The 21,652-nt window shown below is 35.6% G+C and overlaps 1 protein-coding gene across 2 annotated transcripts in view; it reads left to right on the forward strand.

Moving 5' to 3' along the window:
- Window positions 1-3,831: 3,831 nt before the first annotated feature.
- Window positions 3,832-21,652, forward strand: part of LOC137403858 (uncharacterized) — a 130,517-nt gene continuing 112,696 nt past the window's right edge. The window contains exon 1 of one of the 2 annotated variants that reach the window (XM_068089947.1): window positions 3,832-3,842. The gene's annotated coding sequence lies outside the window, so the exon portion shown is untranslated. The remainder of the gene's footprint in view (window positions 3,843-21,652) is intronic. The other variant, XM_068089944.1, reaches the window with a different exon arrangement.

Below are 21,652 nucleotides of genomic sequence, written 5' to 3' on the forward strand. Positions count from 1 at the left end.
TGATGCCGTACCAATTAGGCCACAGAGATTGATTTGTTAGCTAGCTGATATATGTGGCTATATAGGAGCAAATACCCAATGGCTTTGCGTACAAAGCAGGGTAATTCCGTAACGTTACGGAGACGAATAGCTCTCATTAGTAAGCTTACTCAAATTTTCTATTGGCAATGTGTCAGGCTAATAGCAAGTGGCAAGCAACTCTCAATACTTTTCATTGTTTATAAGCTGATTTGTAACACTCGGGCAACGTTGAGAAGCGCAGCTAGTATATATTATATATAACATGTGATGTTTATAATAGTTAATATACAGCAGTCACTTTATAGTAGTTGTAGTCTATGTATATATAATAACCTATGCGTGCATGTATTATTTTATAAGCCTATATCATTTACTCTTGCTACTGCATGTAATACTATTTCTCATTCTGTGTACAAGTAATTGCTGTCTCATGGATTGCTGTCTCTGTGTTTTTTACCTAGTGGTTACGCCATTCGTTACGTCATTCGTTATGTTATACCTATTATTGTGTCATTCGAATACAAGCGGTCTTGGTGTCAAGTTAGCTGGTGCACTATACAAGGATAAAAGTACTTATTACAAGCTATTTCGGCTATAAGAAACAATGGCAGTAAAACTATCTGATTTAATCAAATCTTATGAGGACAATAATATCAGTGGAGAGTTCGGCACTTGGATCAGAAAACTAGAACTGGTGGCTAAACTACAAAAAGTAGAGGATCTTAAAATATTTGTACCACTATTCTTAAATGGCTCAGCATTTGCTTTGTATGAGCAGCTGTCTGAGGATGTGAAGGGTGACTATGTTAAGCTGAAAAAAGAACTACTGACGGCATTTAGCATAAATATATACAGTGCCTACAGTCAACTACGTGAGCGAGCTTTGCAAGATAATGAAACAGTAGACGTTTACCTAGCAGATTTGAGAAGGCTTGTAGAATCTATGGGACAGACTAATCCAGAACCGCTTCTTAAATGCGCTTTTATGTCAGGGCTGCCATCAGAGGTAGCATGCCAGCTTAAAGCTTTGGCTGCCGTAGAGGAGATGGGGTTAAGGGAAATTGTAACTAGAGCTCGAGCAATTCTTTCTTCAAATTCAGGTGCGTCATCTTATGTATGCGGTGCTGCTACACATGACACACGTAATCAGCCAGCAAGGGTGTTCAATGCTATGCTTGCCCATGTTTTGGACATATTTCAAGACATTGTCCTACATGAAAAAAACGAAAAGTTTTTCTAGTAACCCAGCTTGTGGTTACAACCGCAATAACATTGGTCATATAAGCAGAAATTGGACAGCTAAAAAGCAGCAGAGAAATGAGAACGGGGAAGCCTCAGCATTGCATGTTCTTTCCAACAACCAACACTAGAGACGGCGCTGCCAATTATATCTGTGAGGCTTCATAGACTGTCCATAAAAACTCTAATTGATAGTGGATGTGAGCAGTCGGTAATCTCAGCAAGTGTTGTTCGTAAATTAGGTCTTGGCATAAGAGGGCAACAAAGGACAGTAAAGATGTTAAATGGAAATAGCACGCAATGCTGTGGAGAAGCTGACATCGATGTAGCTATAGACCATTATGACACTATTCAGTTACGTTGCTTGGTAGTACCTGAGTTAGTATGTGGGTGCGGGTTGATTCTTGGTGTAGACGGAATCTACAAACTTAAAGGTGTGACAATACGTGCAAGAGACAGGGTAACATTTGGATGTGCATCACAACCTGTGGTTACTATGTTATATGAAGATAACTCTGAGTAGAAAAAGCCTGAGACAGACTGTTTGACTATCGAAGATACTGACTTTAAAGCAGCATTGTATTTGACGGAACTAAGTAGACAGTAGTATGAAAATGGAAAAGCCACGAACCAGAGTTGAAAAATCAATTCGCTTAGTATGCTATAAACACAGACTATAAAGAACAATACAGCTGTGAGATTGAGCAGTGGATCTCTAATGGCTGGCTGGAGCCACATGAAGTAAAGATTCATGACAACGTAAGTGGCATAATTCCACTGATGGCAGTCTTTCAGTCAAACAAAGGTAGAAAGGTGAGACCATTAATGGACTATAGCAGGGAGTTAAACAAGCATGTGAACGGCAATCCTGGAAATGACGTAGCTATATGTCAAGAAAAACTGAGGCAGTGGAGAACATTTGGGGACAATGTGTGTATGTTAGATCTGAAAAAGGCATACCTACAACTTCATGTGGACAGTTCACGACAACGGTTTCAAGCTGTTCGATTCAATGGTCAGTTATATGTGATGACAAGGTTAGGGTTTGGCTTGAATGTGGCACCTAAGATAATGTCTCGTATCTTAGCAAAGGTTCTGTCAATGGATGAGAAGATAGCCAAAGGCACAGATCATTACATAGATGATATTGTGGTAAATGAAAATGTTGTGTCAGCGTTGAAAGTGAAGAATCATCTGCAGAAGTACGGCTTACTGTCAAAAAAACCAGAAAGTCTGTCAAGCGCACGAGTACTGGGTTTGAGAGTAAAGGCTTCCAATAGCGGTACTCTCAAGTGGAGTAGAGACTCTGAGCTGCCAGAAGTGCATTCCACTGTGACCAAATGAGATCTGTACTCAATATGTGGAAAGTAGATTGGTCACTATCCAGTAGCAAGGTGGTTGTGAGTAGCATGTAGCTATCTCAAAAGAGAAATTAACGCTTATGGGTGGGACGATGAGGTACCCAGTAATGTCAAGAAAAAATTAGATGAGATTGATAAAAGCATACACCGCCATGACCCTGTAACTGGCCAATGGAAAGTACCTGCATCTGAGAGTGATAAAGTGTGGTGTGATGCTAGCAGCTTGGCAATAGGAGCATGTGTCGAGATTGATAATCAGATAGTAGAGGATGCAAGTTGGTTGAGAGGTGTCAATGATGAAACCCCTATCAATATGGCAGAGTTAGAAGGAGTTATCAAAACAATCAATATGGTTATGAAATGGAATCTCAAAAATGTGACAATTTTGATAGACTCTGCCGCAGTATTTGGATGGGTGAAATCTGTATTACAGGACTGTATAAGACCAAAGGTGAGCGGCCTCAGTGAAATGCTGGTGAAACGACGTCTCAATCTACTAAATGATCTAATCAGTGAGTATCAATTGGTCTTACAGATACCTCTCGTAAAGTCTGAAGACAATAAAGCTGATGAACTGACTAGAGTTCCCCGCAAATGGTTGGAGAAACGAGTATGTGCTGTCAGTGTAAGAACTTCTGACAGTATAGAAAGGAAACTTCGTGATCTACATGAAGCCCATCACCTAGGCGTTGATCGTACATGGTATCTAGCCACAGAAAGGTGGGAGCCTACTGTAAAAAAGAAAGACATTGAAGAAGTAGTGAAGCACTGTCATGTGTGCAAACGAGTCGATCCTGCACCAGCTCACTGGGAAACTGGTCAAGTAGACGTGGAAAGTGATTGGTATCGCTTAGCAACTGACATAACACACTACCAGGGAATCCCGTACTTGAATGTTATTGACTGTAGACCAAGCAGGGTTGCGATTTGGAAACAGTTAAGAAACGAAACTTCTCCCGCTGTCATGGAACAGTTAGACCACATATTTTGTGAGCGCAGGTCTCCAGTGGAAATATTGTCAGATAATGGACCTTGCTATAGATCGTTCAAGCCTCTTCTTGACAAATGGGGTGTAAATCATATCTACAGCTGTGCTTATAGAGCTTCTGGCAATGGAGTGATAGAACGCAGTCATCGTACTATTAAGCGCATGCTTGCCTTCCCGGCGGCACTGTCAATGACATGCTATATTGGTACAACAATTCTCCTACTGCTGATGGTGTTGTGCCATTTAGGAGATTGTTTAATTACAATCCTCAGAAACAAGAAACTACTAGAATATCGGCTAAACGGGACATTAGTTTAAACCCTTACAAAGTGGGCGACCAGGTATATGTAAAACCAGGTAACGCCAACTGCACATCAGTGTGGAAAACTGGCAAAGTAACTTCCTTGGTCTCCAACGCAGCAGTTAAAGTGGATGACATGACTCGCCATATAGGAGACATAAGATTTTGTTGAAGAGTTGATAAACAGCCAGCTACTTTAGACTGTGAATTAGACATAGCTAATACTAATACTAAGTCAACTGAGGGTTTAATAAACGTTGAAACTCCACCTGTAACTAAAGACAGTCAAAACAATTATTCAACTGCAGCTAACAATGCCACTAGACCAGCTAGGGCTAGGAAACTGCCAGATTTTTATGTAGCTGGTTTTAATTGATCTTGGAGATCAGGGGGAGGTGTAGTCTATGTATATATAATGACCTATGCGTGCATGTATTATTTTATAAGCCTATATCATATACTCTTGCTACTGCATGTAATACTATTACTCATTCTGTGTACAAGTAGTTGCTGTCTCATGGATTGCTGTCTCTGTGTTTCTTACCTAGTGGTTACGTCATTCGTTACGTCATTCGTTATGTTATACCTATTATTGTGTCATTTGAATACAAGCGGTCTTGGTGTCAAGTTAACTGGTGCACTATACAAGGATAAAAGTACTTATTACAGTAGTTAAGAAGGATCTTCTTCCCCTTTTGGCTTTTTCCTGTAAGGATCGTCACTGCATGTAGCATTTTTAGTTGAGAAGGTTAATAAAGTTAATAGATGGTAAGTTGACTCACTCATCACAGACAAGCTGAACAGAGATATTAGTTCCTAGAGCTTCTTCCAAGACCTTAGCAAGCACTGGCCTTGACCCCTCAATGCCACCTACTTCATCTATAAAGGATACTCTGTTTATTCGGGTATCTTCTCTGTAAGACACAAGAGCAAATAGAAACCGGTGAAATGACTTCTTGATAATGCCAAGTTGATTTCCTAGCTCTATTTTTAATAGAGTTATCAATTAGTTTATAGTTTAATAATCAATCGATAGCTTAATTTTTAGGCTATTTGATAACTCACAATTTTTCATATTATTGAAATAAATTGCAAAAACTATGCATATAAAGAGTTCAGCAAGATACCTAATTGGAGTCTGAAAATATTTTAGACAGTTTTTGCGTTACTCATTGCAAAATATTTAGCTTTAGGGACTATGACTCACTCCTACCAACCTGAAAACAGTGAAATAGGATTTCTGGCAGACTCAAGTAAAGGTTTATCTGTGAAATTATGTAGACCTTGAGTATTCTGACGTATCTCAAACCGAAGTAAGCATAAAACTTTCTCAAGAGTTATCTTCACCTGACACGCATATTTGTTTGTAAAGATGAACTTGTACAAAACTTAGCCAATTTAAGCAGAATTTATTGGTATTTTTATCATTTGCAATTGTTTTTTATGTATGAGATGATCTGATTGCCAGAATGTTTAAATATTAAAGTTGATAAAATTTGATTGCAGTTGAAACGCTCAGAAGGAAAATATGTGCGAAATGACATCACTAGTTGCTATTGTCGCTATAGTTAATATTGGCTATTGTGTTCAAGTTGCAGCGTTACATGTCTCTATTCTGTTGGTCTCTTTGCAATTATAGGAATGATAATCACACTTTCGATTGATCCAAGTGTTTAATTGTGATCAAGTTTTGGTGATTTTAATCTTGAAACATTCTGACAGTCAGATCACCCGAAACATAAAAAAAATCGCAAATGATAGAAAAATGCCGAAGCTTTCAAATAAAATCTATTAAAATTCTGTGCAAGTTCAACTTCAAGTATCTTGGCTGTACGTATATTTGGGAAGATAACAAATAGCACAGACAACGGCAAAAAAGCTATAGAGAGTAAGAAAAGTGGGCTTGGTGAAATTAAAATAAATTTTTAGGATTGTCATATCTTTTTAATAATGTCATAAAGCTGGAACTGCTCATATCAATATGGAGAATAACGCCACCTGTCTGGCAATACTATAAGAGTAAGATGGAAAGCAACTACCTTGTTAATATGAACATCTCAAAGTTGTTTGGTGAAACAAACTGCTATTTTAGGATCTGCTAACAAGGTACTATCTATTTAAGTTTAGGGACCAGGAAGAGATAACTGTTTAACTATTTGTACAAGCTGAGATTCTATATAATAAATATCTTCTTTACTATAATAAGAGACGAGTCCGTCCATTTATCCAAAGCCATGGTTATATGTTGAAGAAAAAAATTACATCACACGGAATTGGGACTCATGCCATTTATCATAGCATCCCCATGCACACTGCTACCTGTACTAATTATTTGCATTCCAGGATTCCAGGTACGCCTGAAGAACTCTTGCGGCACACTAGACTGCCAGGGTGGTAGTAGTAGTAGTAGTAGTAGTAGTAGTAGTAGTAGTAGTAGTAGTGGTGGTAGTAGTAGTAGTAGTAGTAGTGGTAGTAATAGTAGTAGTAATAGTAATAGTTATAACAGTAATAATCTTTACTATGATCTTTAGTAGGATAAGAGCCGTGTCTGTCTGTCTGTCTGTCTGTCAATCTGTCTGTCTGTATGAAGCCACGCTGATAGCATAAGGGATAGAATTGCCTTAAAATTAACTTGGCATATGCCGGCTTACAGCCAAGCAGACTACTAGCTGCACTATAAGAATAAGAATAATTGTGCACATAGTTATTACACATGACGATCCCTCACAGCTCAACAAACTACCTTCGTACTTGTATTACTAATAACAATACAATGATGGCCAGACCAACCTGTGTGATGATGCTTGCTGCATAACTGGATGATTTATAGTATCAGCTTCATAACTTTCCTCCGTAGCAGCAGCTGCAGCGACATGTGCTTCTACAGTTTTCTCTTTCAAACTTGCTACATTGAATTTACACACAGCAACATGTAAGTACATGTAAGTATAGCAACATGTAAGTACATGTAAGTATAGCAACATGTAAGTACATGTAAGTATAGCAACATGTAAGTACATGTAAGTATAGCAACATGTAAGTATTTTTAAATGTTTCCATATTAGAAGTACCAAAAATGTGAAAACAGTTTCAATTAAGAAGACAAAAACCAACGATATAGCGCTAAATAGAATATCAGAATAATATTTAGTAGAAATGACGCAACACATTATTTTTCCAGCCTTGTTAATACACTCAAAAATTTCAAGGCGGTGCACACTGTTGCGTTTGAGCCTTGAAGGCGCTTGTTTAATTATGGTTAATTACAAGCTTCAAGCAATTATTTGGTTTTTTATTATTTTATATAGGTAATTGTATTAAATTTGCTTTACTTTGATTGAAGTAAAACAACAAACTTAAATAAAGGTGATCGCTGTGGAGACAGAAGCATCAAACACTTGACAAAATTACTGTGTGTGCAGCAAAAGTTTACTAATTAGAGACACGAACAAATTTAAAGCCAAAGCAACCTTCACTATACACATCACATGCTGTTTACTGATATTCCTAGACTTATCAGTATTATCAATGTTTATGTTGGTTTTACCTAAATGAGTATTCCTGAACTGACGCAGACGAGAGTGGTTGCAGATAAGTTTCTTTTAACTGCGAAGGCGTATGATATCAATATTAACATTAATTTTTGTTGTTCAATATCGAGTTTATCACCAGTTATCACAAACTATTACCATTTTGTTTATTTATGAGTGATAATTGATACTGCCGTTGAAATAATAATATAATTCTCTCGTTAGTCTACCAATCACTGACTACGCTTGATCGCTAGATTCTGTGCCGGTTGCTATTATTGTCTGTGATCAAACGCATTCCTTTCATAATGACCTATAATTTTGTAGAAATATACTAGAAATTCCACTGTCATACAGCCCACGACCAAAGTGATATTGGAAAAAAGAAAGGGTACTGATGGTTAAGAAATGCAATATTAGCAGTCAAATGGCACTGCAGTGCAATAGGATAACTGCAATGGTAGCTGCAATGGTAGCTGTAATGTACTGGCTGTTATTATATACAACAAATAGCAATAATGAAAGGAAAATATTATATGTTTATATCTCTCCCCCTGCAATAGGAGAAATGCAATGTTGGCCAATATTAGAAGTAAAATGAGCTGATATTATTAGAATAACCAGTATTATTAATATAGTAATAATATAAAACCAATGCACAATTTTGTTTACATTTCAAAACGTCATAGCTAGCAATATCAAGAAGTTGTGATATTTATATAGATTTTTAGAAAATCTGTACTACGTAGTCATTGTTCTGTACTCATCCAAACTTATAATTAACAATTGTAATAACCTCATAAGGTTCGTTAGAAAAAAATCATCGTCATTTCCTTTACTTACACTGCGTTGTACATCAGTTAGAATACCAAAGTACTCAAAGTGTCTAAAATGTCAGTTACTTTGAAATCGGCAAAAATGAAACTTTCATGAAATGATTTCAGTACTCCTATGTTAATTACAGAAACCTTCGGCAATTCGACAATGCTATAGACTGGGGAAATGTGCACGTTATTTTTCCGTGAAATGCGCACGACTTAATCGTTCTATTCTCTGTCGCTAGGCGTTTCAATTTCCGGTCTTAACTTTTATTAAACCAAGCTTGTCAAGCGTTTTGTGAAGAATTTCAGCTAAATGAATTTGTTTATTTGTGTATAATCCGATCAGATGGGTAAGTTTTAAGATAATACCGACGGTATACAAATACTTGGTAATATATTTAAATAGGCTTATATGTGTTTTGTATCGTTATTATACTTTAACGACTCTACAAAATGATGGTAAAATTTGTTGATGAGATTTCGAGACAAGGCTTCGTCTCATTGTTGACGAATAATTTTCGTAAGTTGTGTTCACATGCATTTATCATAAAAACTCTCAAACATCGCATCCGCTCGTTTAGTTGTGGGAAAAGACAGTAGTGGCAGAGTAAAAGTCCAAATCTCTCAGGTTTACTATAAAAACTGTAAGGATATGATTTTGTGCCTTGATGATCTCTACCCACTGGGCAGGCTGAGAAAGGCTTTAGTCAGAGTTACTATAATGCAGTATAGCCGACCCCCGCTTGCTGGGACTAATACAAACTGGGCCATGTCCAGATATTGAAAAACTTCGCACATTAAAAGTTGAGTACTTTATGTTAAACAGCCTACGTTGTCTCATACACATACTCCTAGACTACAATATGGTACAATATACATATACAGTACACATGTGAGAGTAAACGATGGTTATATACCTGCAATAGGGTACAGTATAATATTAATAGCAGTAATAGTAACAAACGGAAGTTATAGGACAACACTAACTCAGGCGCATGTATCGCTGCGTTGTCTGTCATGAGTGTCACTCATTGATCAAAGTTGTCATTTTTTGGGACAGTCACACCCGGATTGGATAACCGTCTATACACCAGACATGATCTGGACAGTTGAAGGTCCTGAGACGTAAAGTTCAAAAAGGCGAGGGTCGACTGTATAGCTAAAAACTTTCTCAACTTCTCGACTAAGAATTAAAGAAAAAGCTCCCATAGGAGTTATTCTCTTTTTGGTTGTAAAATATGTAGGCAAATTCTTTCATTGACACTACAGCTTAGTAGTGGAAAGGTCCATTAAGTTGGAGTTGTCTTCAACATTTTGTAAAGAAAATTATCTTGTGGATTACAAAACGATAGAGAGCTATTTGCATTGGTTAAATGTCTGAAAGCACCTTTCCAGAAATTTGTTAAAATCTGTTACCTGTTGCCTTGGGTAACAGCCTTGTTACCCAAGGCTATTACATTCTAAGACTTTAAATCAAAGAAGGTTTTTCAGGCTTTATTTTATTTATAGTGTTTTGGTTTTATTTAGCTTAGAAACTACAAATATATTTACTAATTATTGGCCATAATAGTCTTTGACAAGCTAAATAAAGCAGATTTAACAAAGTGATGCTTAAAAAATTTTTGTCATATTCAATAAAAGACAAAAAAAGCTAATGTACTAGTTGGAATGTCTGTTTTAGCCTCAGAACTGATACTTAAAGATTGATTTACAACATTACTATTATTGTTATTATTACTATTATTATCATTATTTTTTTACTATTATTATTTGCTGCATCATTATCCCCACATCCTCATGGACTGCACTACTGTATCTACATTGTACATGACAGAATTCTGACGACTCTGTTTTATGGCTTGTGAGCTCTAAAATAGCACTAGACAATTCTTTTTAATGCTCCTATGCAAGAATTTTATCATGTCCAAAGTGTACCTCTCAGTCTACTCTAATCCATTGATTAGTTCAAATAACAATGAAACAATTCAATACATTGAATATTTCTATGTATATGTTTGGTGTCGTAAAATTTTACATTCCCGTTTCTGTTTAATGCACTATGCTTGACATTTAGTTCCAACAAGTACAAGTATGTACTCATGTGTGACAATCTAGAGTCTGTGAACTTGTGGCCACAGTCTGAATTATAGGGTTGCTCAATCCCCCACCCACTCCATTTCACCAGTCTTTCTATAAATCTTCAACTTTTGAATTTTGAACCTTGAGATCTCTATCATGCTATTTTTTAATTTCTTTTCAGAGAAAGTAAAAAAATCTACTTTCTCCTTTTACATTTTGTTTAAGTATTTTTGAAAGATTTTCATAAAATTTTTTTAATTTTATTTCCGGAAATATCTAGGGCAAATTTTTTATCAATAATAAAGTCGCAGACAGCTGTGAGACACTGAGCTCTTGTTCAGTTATTTATATACCATTTATAAAACAGAGTTCTCATAATGAGTAGCAGCTGCTGTCAGATAAATTATCTTTATGTCTTCATGCCATTTTAATTTCCACACTTGTAGCAGTTTTTTCGTTATTGCTTTAAACATATTCTGGACATCTAGCTGACAAGTTATGCTGAGTTTCCTCAATGTTTTTTAATTTGTTAATGCAGTAAATCTCTCTTAAAGACATGACATATTACGTTTTATAACATTTCTAGTTGAAATAAATTATATGTCTGTTCTTTTTGATACTGTAGTTGTGGTAAAGTTGTGGAAACACAAGAAGAACTCGACACACACAAACTCACCTGCGTTCGCATACTTAATAAATACCTGGATGAAAACACCGATATTCCCGAGGTTCATAGGTTCATCCACTGCAGGCTTTGTGGTATGCGATGTACAAATAAACAAGAGCTTTTGCTCAGTTACAAAAACTTTTAAACCTAAATAAAAAATTTGCTATAGAAGCTCTGGTTCACTAACCAAAGTGGCTCACCTCTCTTTATCTGGCTTGAGAGGTCTCTCTCAGATGCGGAAGTGACGAGATGCTGAACACAGATATTGTCATCAGCAAAGCCAGACTGATCCTTAAATTTATGATAGAGGGTATACGTTTCACTGTCTAACACTAATGCTCTACAACAGACCCATCCCTGACATGTACACCCATCATGAACTGTTAATTGTATGTACTAATAGAAATACAAGATTTATCACATATCTTAAACCAAATCGCTATGCTAAAAAGGTTCCACAATTGAAAGCTGAAAATGCAAGAACTAAAATTTGTAATACACTCAGCCTATCTACAGTGAGTTTATGTAAATCATAATAAGATTGTAGCAACATATTACTGATTATTTGACTGTTCTACTAGTTCCTCATTGCTCTCCTGAGGCCTGCTCAGTTCTTCAACTTCTGCCATCTTCAACTAAATGGTTAATTTGTTGATGAATATAAAACAAGAAGATTTGGTAAACTAATAGAGAAATATGCTAATAATTTAGACACCATATTTAACAATGATCATCCATGGATAGCAGTGAAATGTTGGTGATTTCAAGTTGAACTATTGTGTTTTATTTTGAATTCTTATGCTGGTACATACATGTATGTACATGTAGGTATGCATGTATATATGTAGGCATACATGTATGCCTACATACATATATGCGTTTCCAAACACTAGACTAGCAAAAGTTTATTTGTTTAATCTTTATCGAATGCTTATTGAGAACATTTACCCTTTTAAACTTATGCTATCATCAAATGTACTGTTGCATCCGTGAAAGAAGTTTGCGCTCATTAAACATCTGGTTTACAATACTGTACTAATTTAAGATACAAAGAAACTATGTTAAGTGTAAGTATAGATGACTATGAGTAAGTATATATATGACTATGCGTAATTATATATGACTATGAGTAAGTATGAGTGATTGTGAGTAAGTATATATGACTGTGAGTAAGTATATATGACTATGAGTAAGTATATATGACTGTGAGTACGTATATATGAGTAAGTGTATACGACTGTGAATAAGTATAAATAACTACTAGCTGTGCTACCCGGCATTGCCCGGGTATTAAACATCAGCTTATAAACATTGAGAGGTAATGAGAGTTGCCAGGCGCGTGCTATTAGCCTGGCACAATGCCAATGAATAATTTGAGTAAATACTAATAAGAGCTACCCTTCTCTGCGACCTTAAGCTATTACTTTGCGTTGCGACCGAAAGCGGTTAGAGTATTTGCTCCAATATAGCAACATATATCGCCTCGCAAATCTATAAAGCTCATGTGGTTGAGTTGGTAAGACATCAGAACGGCGAACAGGACTAGCGAGATCAAATTTTCAGCTTTATGGATTCTTTATTCTAAGATTTTGATTGCTATAGCTAAACATATACAATGACGACAAACTTTGAGAAATATATATATACATGTAGTTGAGTAAGTGTCAATCAAAGGTTGCAATCTCTGTGAGTTCAAATCCATCAAAATGCGGAATTTTGAGTCCAAGATTTTAATCCCTATAGCTGGACATACTCAAATACACACACATACACACATATAGACAAACTTTGACAAGTATATGTATAGACGAGCTGTACTACCCGGCGTTGCACAAATAATAAAAAAGTCTTCAAACAGAATATTTATTTGTATTTAGCATATGCGGTAAGTACATTGTAAATTGACATGCCAGTTTTTGCATGCCAGGGCTGGTATGCAAATATATCGTAGGCTATAGAAGTACATAGATTAGTATAGAAACCCAAAGTAATTATTTAATGCAATCACAGTAAAAATCATCATCATCAAAAAATGGTAACAAAACAATATGTTAATCTTAGTAACTATAGGTACCTACAATGACTTTAGTGCATTTTGTGGTTATGATCTGCAAGATAATATCACATTACAATGTACTACGTGGAGAGTTTTTACATTCAAGACAGACGTGTAACATAAATGCTGAATCTAACTTAAATGAATTTAGTTTACTAAACACATACTTGAAGGAAATTTTAGTATGTATTTTAGGAAACCTCAAATTTTGAACTAAAATTTTATCATTCATCCGTTGGCGAGTCCATTTTTACCCAATTGGATAAAGCTGAACTCACCATGTCTGGCAACGCATATCTCTTAATAACAAATATAGGCCTAATCAGTACATAAATCGCCAAATTTTAGTTTTGAGAAAAATCATTGTTGATACCGTGCGGCAGAAAAAATTGCCCTGATCAAAAATAACAAAAAAGCATCGTGTTTCCTAGAGTTAGGCAAAAAAACATTTTATAAAAGGAGCATCGTAACATGTGGGTGCAATGCTGAAATGATATGTCATTTAGCCTGTGCATACGCTATATGGTATATGATAACACCTTTGATGAATACGCCTTATTAAGCTCAGTGGTAAAAGGCGTGGATTTGAATTTTGTGGTTGCACTCTCCGCGAGTTCAAATCCATCAAAATGCAAAATTTTCATTCTAAAACTTTAACAGCTATAGCTGGACACAGACACACACATACAGTTTGAGAAGTATATACATGTAATAGCTGCATTACTCGCCTACAGGAACAGATTCACGCGCAGCATAAGGTTTATTGAGAGTTGTCTTTCATACTGTATAACAACTCCAAATATGCAGTCTACTGAAATTGTTGCCCTGATGTATTATTATGTAAATTGTCTACTGAAATTGTTGCTCTGAATATGCATACACATATTACATGTCAATAATGTTGGGGAGAATAATGGAAATCTGCAATGTGTTTTACAGCTAGATGCGTGTAAAATCTAATAAATATTCTAGATTCATGTGTCTAGATTCCTGCGTCCGTCCATACCCGTCTATATTTGCAGTTGACGATCGCGCACTTCTGCCGCCAAGCCCCCGCCTTGGCTGACTAGTCTTTACCCGCTGAGCAGTTGAAAATCGTGCTCTTGCAGTCGCCTCGCAATCAATCGCTTCGCACTCGCAATCAATCGCCTCGCAATCAACTGCTTCGCACTCGCCTTACAATCGATCGCCTCGCACTCGCAACCAATCGCCTCGCACTCGCAACCAATTGCCTCGCACTCGCAACCAATCGCCTCGCACTCGCAATCAATCACCTCACAATCAATCGCCTAGCACTCAATCGCTTCGCAATCAATCGCCTCGCACTCGCCAACTCATTCATCCGGAAAGCCGCGCCTGGATACTCTCGCTGCACTCGGGGCGAAAAAGGTCTCCTGCGCATCTCCGAGTGACGCCACAGCCCCAAACCGCTAACTGCATTACCCGTCCTCGGGAACAGATTCATGTACAGCAAAAGGTTTATTGAGAGTTGTCTTTCATACTGTAAAACAACTCCAAATATGCAGTCTACTGAAATTTTTTGCCCCGATCACACTATGCATACACATATGCAGTCATATATGTCAATAATGTTGGGGAGAACAATGGAAATTTGCAATATATTTTACAGCTAGTCTACAATACATCAGTCTCAAACCACTCAAATCGGCGTTGCCCTATTTGTGTATAGAGAACTGATAATGAAATTGACATTGCTAGGCAAACTGAAGTTCTTCAAACTGGCAGTATTGAAAAGTTTTGCATCTTCTAAAAAATTATACAAAATATTTTGCTATCACCAGCATTTATTGAATAGAGACTACATGCTTAAAACACTAATCATAGCTCACCAGTTTTTTGTCTATAGCCTGTGTTTTGACATGGTATATACAAACAGTAATGAGGTTGTGTCGATAAAATTTATATGTATAACAGCACAGACAGTATGATGTCAAGGCAGATACAGCATTAGCACCTTACAATAATAAAACATAACGCCAACATGATAGCTTTTTTATGAGATACAATAAGGATAACGAATGCATGAAAATATATATATACTGAAAAATGTTAGAAAATGCTGCATGTGGTATGGCAGAACATGAAGAACATAGCATGACATAGCAATAACACAATTTTAGTTCAACGCAACACTTGCGGATAGACAACATCTTTTGTTTTTCTGTCGGGTGTATGAACAAACAGTTTTCAGCTTGTGCCTACTTTTGAGCAGGCGACATACAACTGGTCATGGCTAAAGCAGGGTGACAGTAAATCGATACCGGCTGCTCTCTTTCTTTTCACCATCGCCTAGCGCAACCCTCGAAGTACTCGTGCAAGTTCTGTAGTAGTAAGTTATAGCAGGCCTACTCGTAGCTGGAAAAAATTAGTAACTCAGCTGCTGAAGGAAATGAACTTGTTCAACTATCACAAACAGTGGCAAATCCAACGTTATTAAGTAGTTGAGGTGTGGCAATTCATAGGCAATACAACATTGAATAAAATGTACTAACCTTTTCGATGTAAAAATTTAGTAGGTAAAACGCAGTAGCAGTACCCGTGCAAGTTCTGTAGTAGCTGCAGTTCTGTAGTACTCGTAGCTGGAAAAAAAAGCAAAAGCAACTCAGAAGGAAATGAACATGTTTACTATCACAAACAGTGGCAAATCCAACGTTTTCAACCCTTTCACCGAAGTAGACTCATTTACGGGTTTTCTATGGTCGACCGTCGTAGACACATTTTTGCGACTTTTCCTGCAATTGCTAGTAACTGAATTTTATTATTCGTTGATAACATAACCAACGATCTTTAGGACTTTTATGGTAGGGACAGTGTTGTCCTAAGATTTCTCTATAAAATTAGCCTAAAGTTTAATATTTTAATCTTTGTTTGGAGATTTCCAACTTAAAAATGACCATTTTTGTGTAAGTTCATCAAAGGCGTCCGAATTAGAAAACAAATAACTACTTATGTTGATGACCTTATAGCCGATTCAGATTTATGTGATTACACAGATCATTAAAATAGCAATAGCAGCACTGACTCTGATGGCGATGAAAGTAATGGTTTTGTAAAAATAAGGAACATTGTAGAGGATCGTTTTGCTTTGTAGCTTCACATCGCTTTATTAATGCACAAAGTATAGATACAATGAATTTTTTGCTTAGCGGTGCTCGTTAACATGTTGGCAAAATAAAATATATAACCAAAACAAACGTTCTAGATGGAGTTCGAAATTGAAAAAATATTGTATACATATTAATCAATATCGGCAAAATAGGCCGATAGCTAAATTTGTACATGGATGCAAGTGAAAGGGTTATGTAGTGGAAGTGTGGCAATTCATAGACAATACAACATTGAATAAAAAGTACTTACCTTTTTTATGTAGAAATTTAGTAGGTGAGAACTGCATTTTTCCAGTGACCGCAAAAAGTCAACGTTCGTGTGACCTTCTCTGTACACGTTGGCAGTGAATATTAATCGCATGTAAATTACTATTCATTAATTTATCTTATTTAATGATTAGTACATTTGTATAGCTGTATAGGCACCTTTATATAGGCCGCAGAACTCAGGATGGTGTTTTTTAACACGGCAGCAACTTTGCTGTTTCAAACGCACCAGTGTCGTTGGGCACCGTAAAGAGGTGCGCGCTAACTAGAGATGAAGTGATTTTTGTGTAAAAACGATGAGTAGGTTATGTATAGAGGCGTGTACTAACCGGAGATTCCCGTTAACGCACCCTAGATACCTAGCAGCGGCTAATAGTCTGAAAAGTACGGTACTCTATAAGGCGGACACTCAATCAAACACGCAGACAGACAACGATTGCCGTTTATATAGTAGATATAGATTGTCAAATTTACTCTTTTCTAGAGCTCTAAGATGATAGAAGTTAAAAAAGCAAACGGGGCAGGTGTCAACAAAGAGGAACAATAAGGAAAGCCACCAAATTATCAGTAATCTGTTGAAACGTCTTAATTAACACACACGTTATCTCTCTACAGTCATGGCTGAGTTTATCACAGACTTCAGAAACTGTTGTTTTAAAACTTTTGTATTAGAAGCAGACAAACTTTAAGTAGTTCTATAGTATGTATTTTAATATGCCTAAATTTTCAAAATATATTGAAGCTAAGTATATTAAGTATATACTAAATATACAAGTATGTACTTAGTAAATGCTTTTATATTAAGTATATAAAAGCTATAAGATCTTTTTTGAAAAGCTCAACAGCTTCGGTTAAATTATTTTTGTGTTATTACATAACTTTTTTACAATTAAAAGATAATTTAATAGAATTGAGCTAAAACAATTTGGAAACGGCATGTTAGATCTCATACACCGGGTGAAATTCAACAAAAGATGTAACCAATTCCAAAAAAAACTAAGTGGGAATTAGAAAGAGATAAGGAGCAACGACAAACTACTAGTGGCTGCGGACAAAACAAACTTTTACAAGGTTTAACCGGCAGTATACAATAAGCTACTCAAGGACAGCATGACATCTACTTACAAGAAAACTGCTAAATCGGCAGAGCTAGACACTACTAGAAAGGATTAAAAAATAGCAACAGAGTTGGACATAGCTGATCGAGTAGACTCTATAGCCAGAAGACAGGCTTTTATAATGCTGAAGAACCATAAGCCTAATTTTAACAATAGACCCACATGCTGATTAATAAATCCCTCAAAATCGGAGATCGGTAGAGTAAGTAGGAAAATCTTAGAGAAGCTAAATTTGAGGATTGAAAATGTGACCAAGCTGAACTTTTGGAAATGAACTGTTAAAGTCAATTAAAAGTAATAAAGTGATTTAAAAGTGCAGACAGGCAGAAAAGTTCATTTATATGCTTTGGCGTATCCAATTTTTATCCTACAATTACAGAAGAACTATTGAAGAAGACGATAGTATTTGTCTGGTATTTGCATCCAGATACACTCAAATAACAGAGCAAGACAAAGATATAATATTTCATATTAAAAATATTTTGCTATTTGATGACCAAATACCATGGTGCAAAAGAGAAGGCAACAGGAAGAGTGGCAATAGGAAGCCATGATGGCGTTGAGGCCTGCGAATGGGTTGAAATGTATATGTTGGAAGAGTTAAGGAATGCGGTACCACATATACATGTAAATATAGGATTATATAGAGATGATCGTTTATCCATATGCCGAGAAACACAATACTATTCCATATACTGTGGAACACCAAAGCAACTTGATATAGCAAGGAAGAAAATATGAAGAGTTTTTCTGGGAAATAAATTGAAGACTACGATCAAAGCCAACAAAAGGACTGTTAACTTTTTAGATTTCACGCTGAACATACACACCGGACAGTTTAACCCCGTCATAAAACCCAACAACAAAATAATGTATGTCAATAAAACTAGCAACCACTCACCTACAATTATTAAGAATAAACCCGAGAACATCATCAAAAGGTTATCAAACATATCCTCAAGCAAGACAATACTTGACGAAGCATCACCGCCATACCATGATGCACTCAAACAAAGTGGATACAAGTATTTACTGGAATATAAACCACAAGAAGGGAGGAGAAAAAACAGGCAAACACATGGAAAACGGCAAAAGAATTACTTGGTACAACCCGGGCATTAGTACTAAAATTGGTAAACGATTCCTTTGTTTGTTAGGAACCTGCTTCCCTATTGGTCACCATTTACATAAGCTGCTCAACAGAAACGCCATAAAGCTAAGTTACAGCTGCTTGTCAAACGCTAAACAGCAGATATCCGCACCCAATAAGTTGTTATTACAAGAAAGCAATGCAAATGAAGATAAGAATGAAAGAAAATGCAACTGTGGAGCAAATGAAAGCCAGTGCCCCTTGAAGGAGAATTGTCTGGTCAAACCGGTTATATACCAGGCCACCATAAAAACAGAGCCTGACAGACAAGAAACTATGTAGGTGTAACAGTTGGAACATTTAAAAATAGATACACCAATCATATGAGCTCTTTTAGAAATGAGAATAAAAGGACTGTTACATCGTTAAGCCAATTTATACAAAGCCTGACAGATGCAGGAGAGATACGATGTAACCTCGAACGTGATTAGAAAGGAAAGGCCATACTCTACGACTATCAAGCCATGAAATCTTTGCCTGGCTGAAAAGCATATCATAATTTGCAACAACTATCATGGCACCGTCAACACCAGAAATGAGCTGATAAGTGCTTGCAGACAACGAAGAAAACATTTATTTTGTAATAATGCATAATTTGTTTAAACATTGGGTTTTACTTTTGGTAGCTGATATGTACAATTGCATTAACTTAGTATGGTTTTAGCACCTGACGAGTGTGGTTTGCTCAGATTTGAAGCTGTGCTTTTGATTTTACAGTAAACCATACAAAACAATATTGTAGTGCAATAAATTTTAGTCACTCTATGACTTGTTTTATTTTTGTTCTTTTTTAAGTGGAGCCCTTTATTCATGAACTCACCCCAATCAGACTAACTATATATATATATATATATATATATATATATATATATATATATATATATATATATATATTTTTTTTTTTTTAATCTCTTCCCTCTTGGAGAAGAGATTGAAAAATGTTGGAATGTAAGAACAACTGTAATCCCAATAGTCATTGGGGCACTGGGCGCAATAACACCGGCTCATAAAATGTGGCTTGCCCAAATACCAACAACAATCAACTCAGGTGAGTTGCAGAAAAGTGCGCTATTGGGAACAGCTAAGATCTTGAGGCGAGTGCTCAAACTCCCAGGTCTCTGGTAGGAGACCCGAGTTAGAGCAGAATTTACCACCCATACGGAGCATCCGGGGTGAGGAAACAATTTATATATATATATATATATATATATATATATATATATATATATATATATATATATATATATATATATATATATATATATATATATATATATATATATATATATATATATATATATATATATATATATATATATACCCATATTCCAGAGTTAGGAGTTGAATAAATATATACCAGTTAGGAGGTTTCGGAATATAAGGGATTAGGAGTTAACGCAAATATATATGGGTAAGCCTCCTATATGGTCTAATTTATCTACATTGTAGATATATATATATTTATTCACCTCCTAATTATTATATATTTTTATGGAAATTTCAGGAGAATATGGTATCATACAATATATATTCATCGCCTTATCATTCTTTGTATCTATGCATTCTAGAAAAACTGTCAAAACTTGGAGAATGTCTAGATGGTTGTTGTAAATTACATATCAATTTGAAGGTAAAATAATTCATACCTCAATGAGTAAGCAAAAATAATGATTACCAGTTAGCAGATTGCTACCAATTACACATAAATTAGAATGTTACCATTGTAACTTATGTAATAGTCACAATGGAAACATTACATAGCATGGCATAGCTTACCTACCCTTTAGTAAGATGCCGTAACCTATATCATTTAGGAGTTTGCTATAACTTGTTTGTTTGAGAAGCTGCTCTGATTTACATATAATAAAGTATGTTGCTATAACTTATAGATCACTTGAGAAATTGCTATAATTTGAATTTCACATAGTGGGTAGCAATTATCTATATATCAGTGAGGAGGCTGCTATAAGTTATATATTATTTAGGAGGCTGCTGCTATTTATAAATTGTTTTGGAGGTTGCTATAACTTACATATCATTGCAGAGGCTGCTATGAGTTACATATAGTTTAGGATGTTGCTATCACTTATAGATCACCTAGGTAGGAGGTAGGAGACCCGAGTTAGAGCAGAATTTACCACCCATACGGAGCATCCGAGCTGAGGAAACAACTTATATATATATATATATATATATATATATATATATATATATATATATATATATATATATATATATATATATATATATATATATATATATATATATATATATATATATATATATATATATATATATATATATATATATATATATATATATATATATATATATATATATATATATATAAGGCATTGTAAGGCAAAAATGTTGTATAGAGTGATATGGAAACCCATAGTATTTATTTCATCCAAACATCCTTGGTAAAAATCATCAAAGTTTTATAAATGTACTGCAGCCTACATATTATGTAGGCCTTATATGACATATATGTAGACATGCCTTGTAGCCTAGATAGCTTTGTAGGCATATATGTTAACCTTAGTAACTAGTGTTACCTACAGTAGCTTCAGTGTATTTATTGGTTATGATCTGCATTGAAATGTAACATTACAGGGTACTATGTGCAGAATGTGCCGTAGGGAGTTCTTAGCTTTGAGACAAACATATAACATGAGCCTTGAATTTAACTTAAATGAATTTAGCTTAATAAACACATACTTAGGCTGAGTCCTAGCATGTATTTTACTAGACTAAACTTCGTCATCGGCTAAAATTTTATCAGTTATCTGTTTTGGGTTTTGTTTTCCGAAAACGTTTTGTTTTAACGAATAATGAATAATGCTGAACTTAGATAGATAGCAAGTGAGCATTGCATTTCTTTTAAGCATTGTAAAAGCTATTTCGATAAATAACATACCGGCAT

The sequence above is a fragment of the Watersipora subatra genome, chromosome 9 (genome assembly GCF_963576615.1).
Source record: "Watersipora subatra chromosome 9, tzWatSuba1.1, whole genome shotgun sequence".
Lineage (NCBI taxonomy): Eukaryota > Metazoa > Bryozoa > Gymnolaemata > Cheilostomatida > Watersiporidae > Watersipora > Watersipora subatra.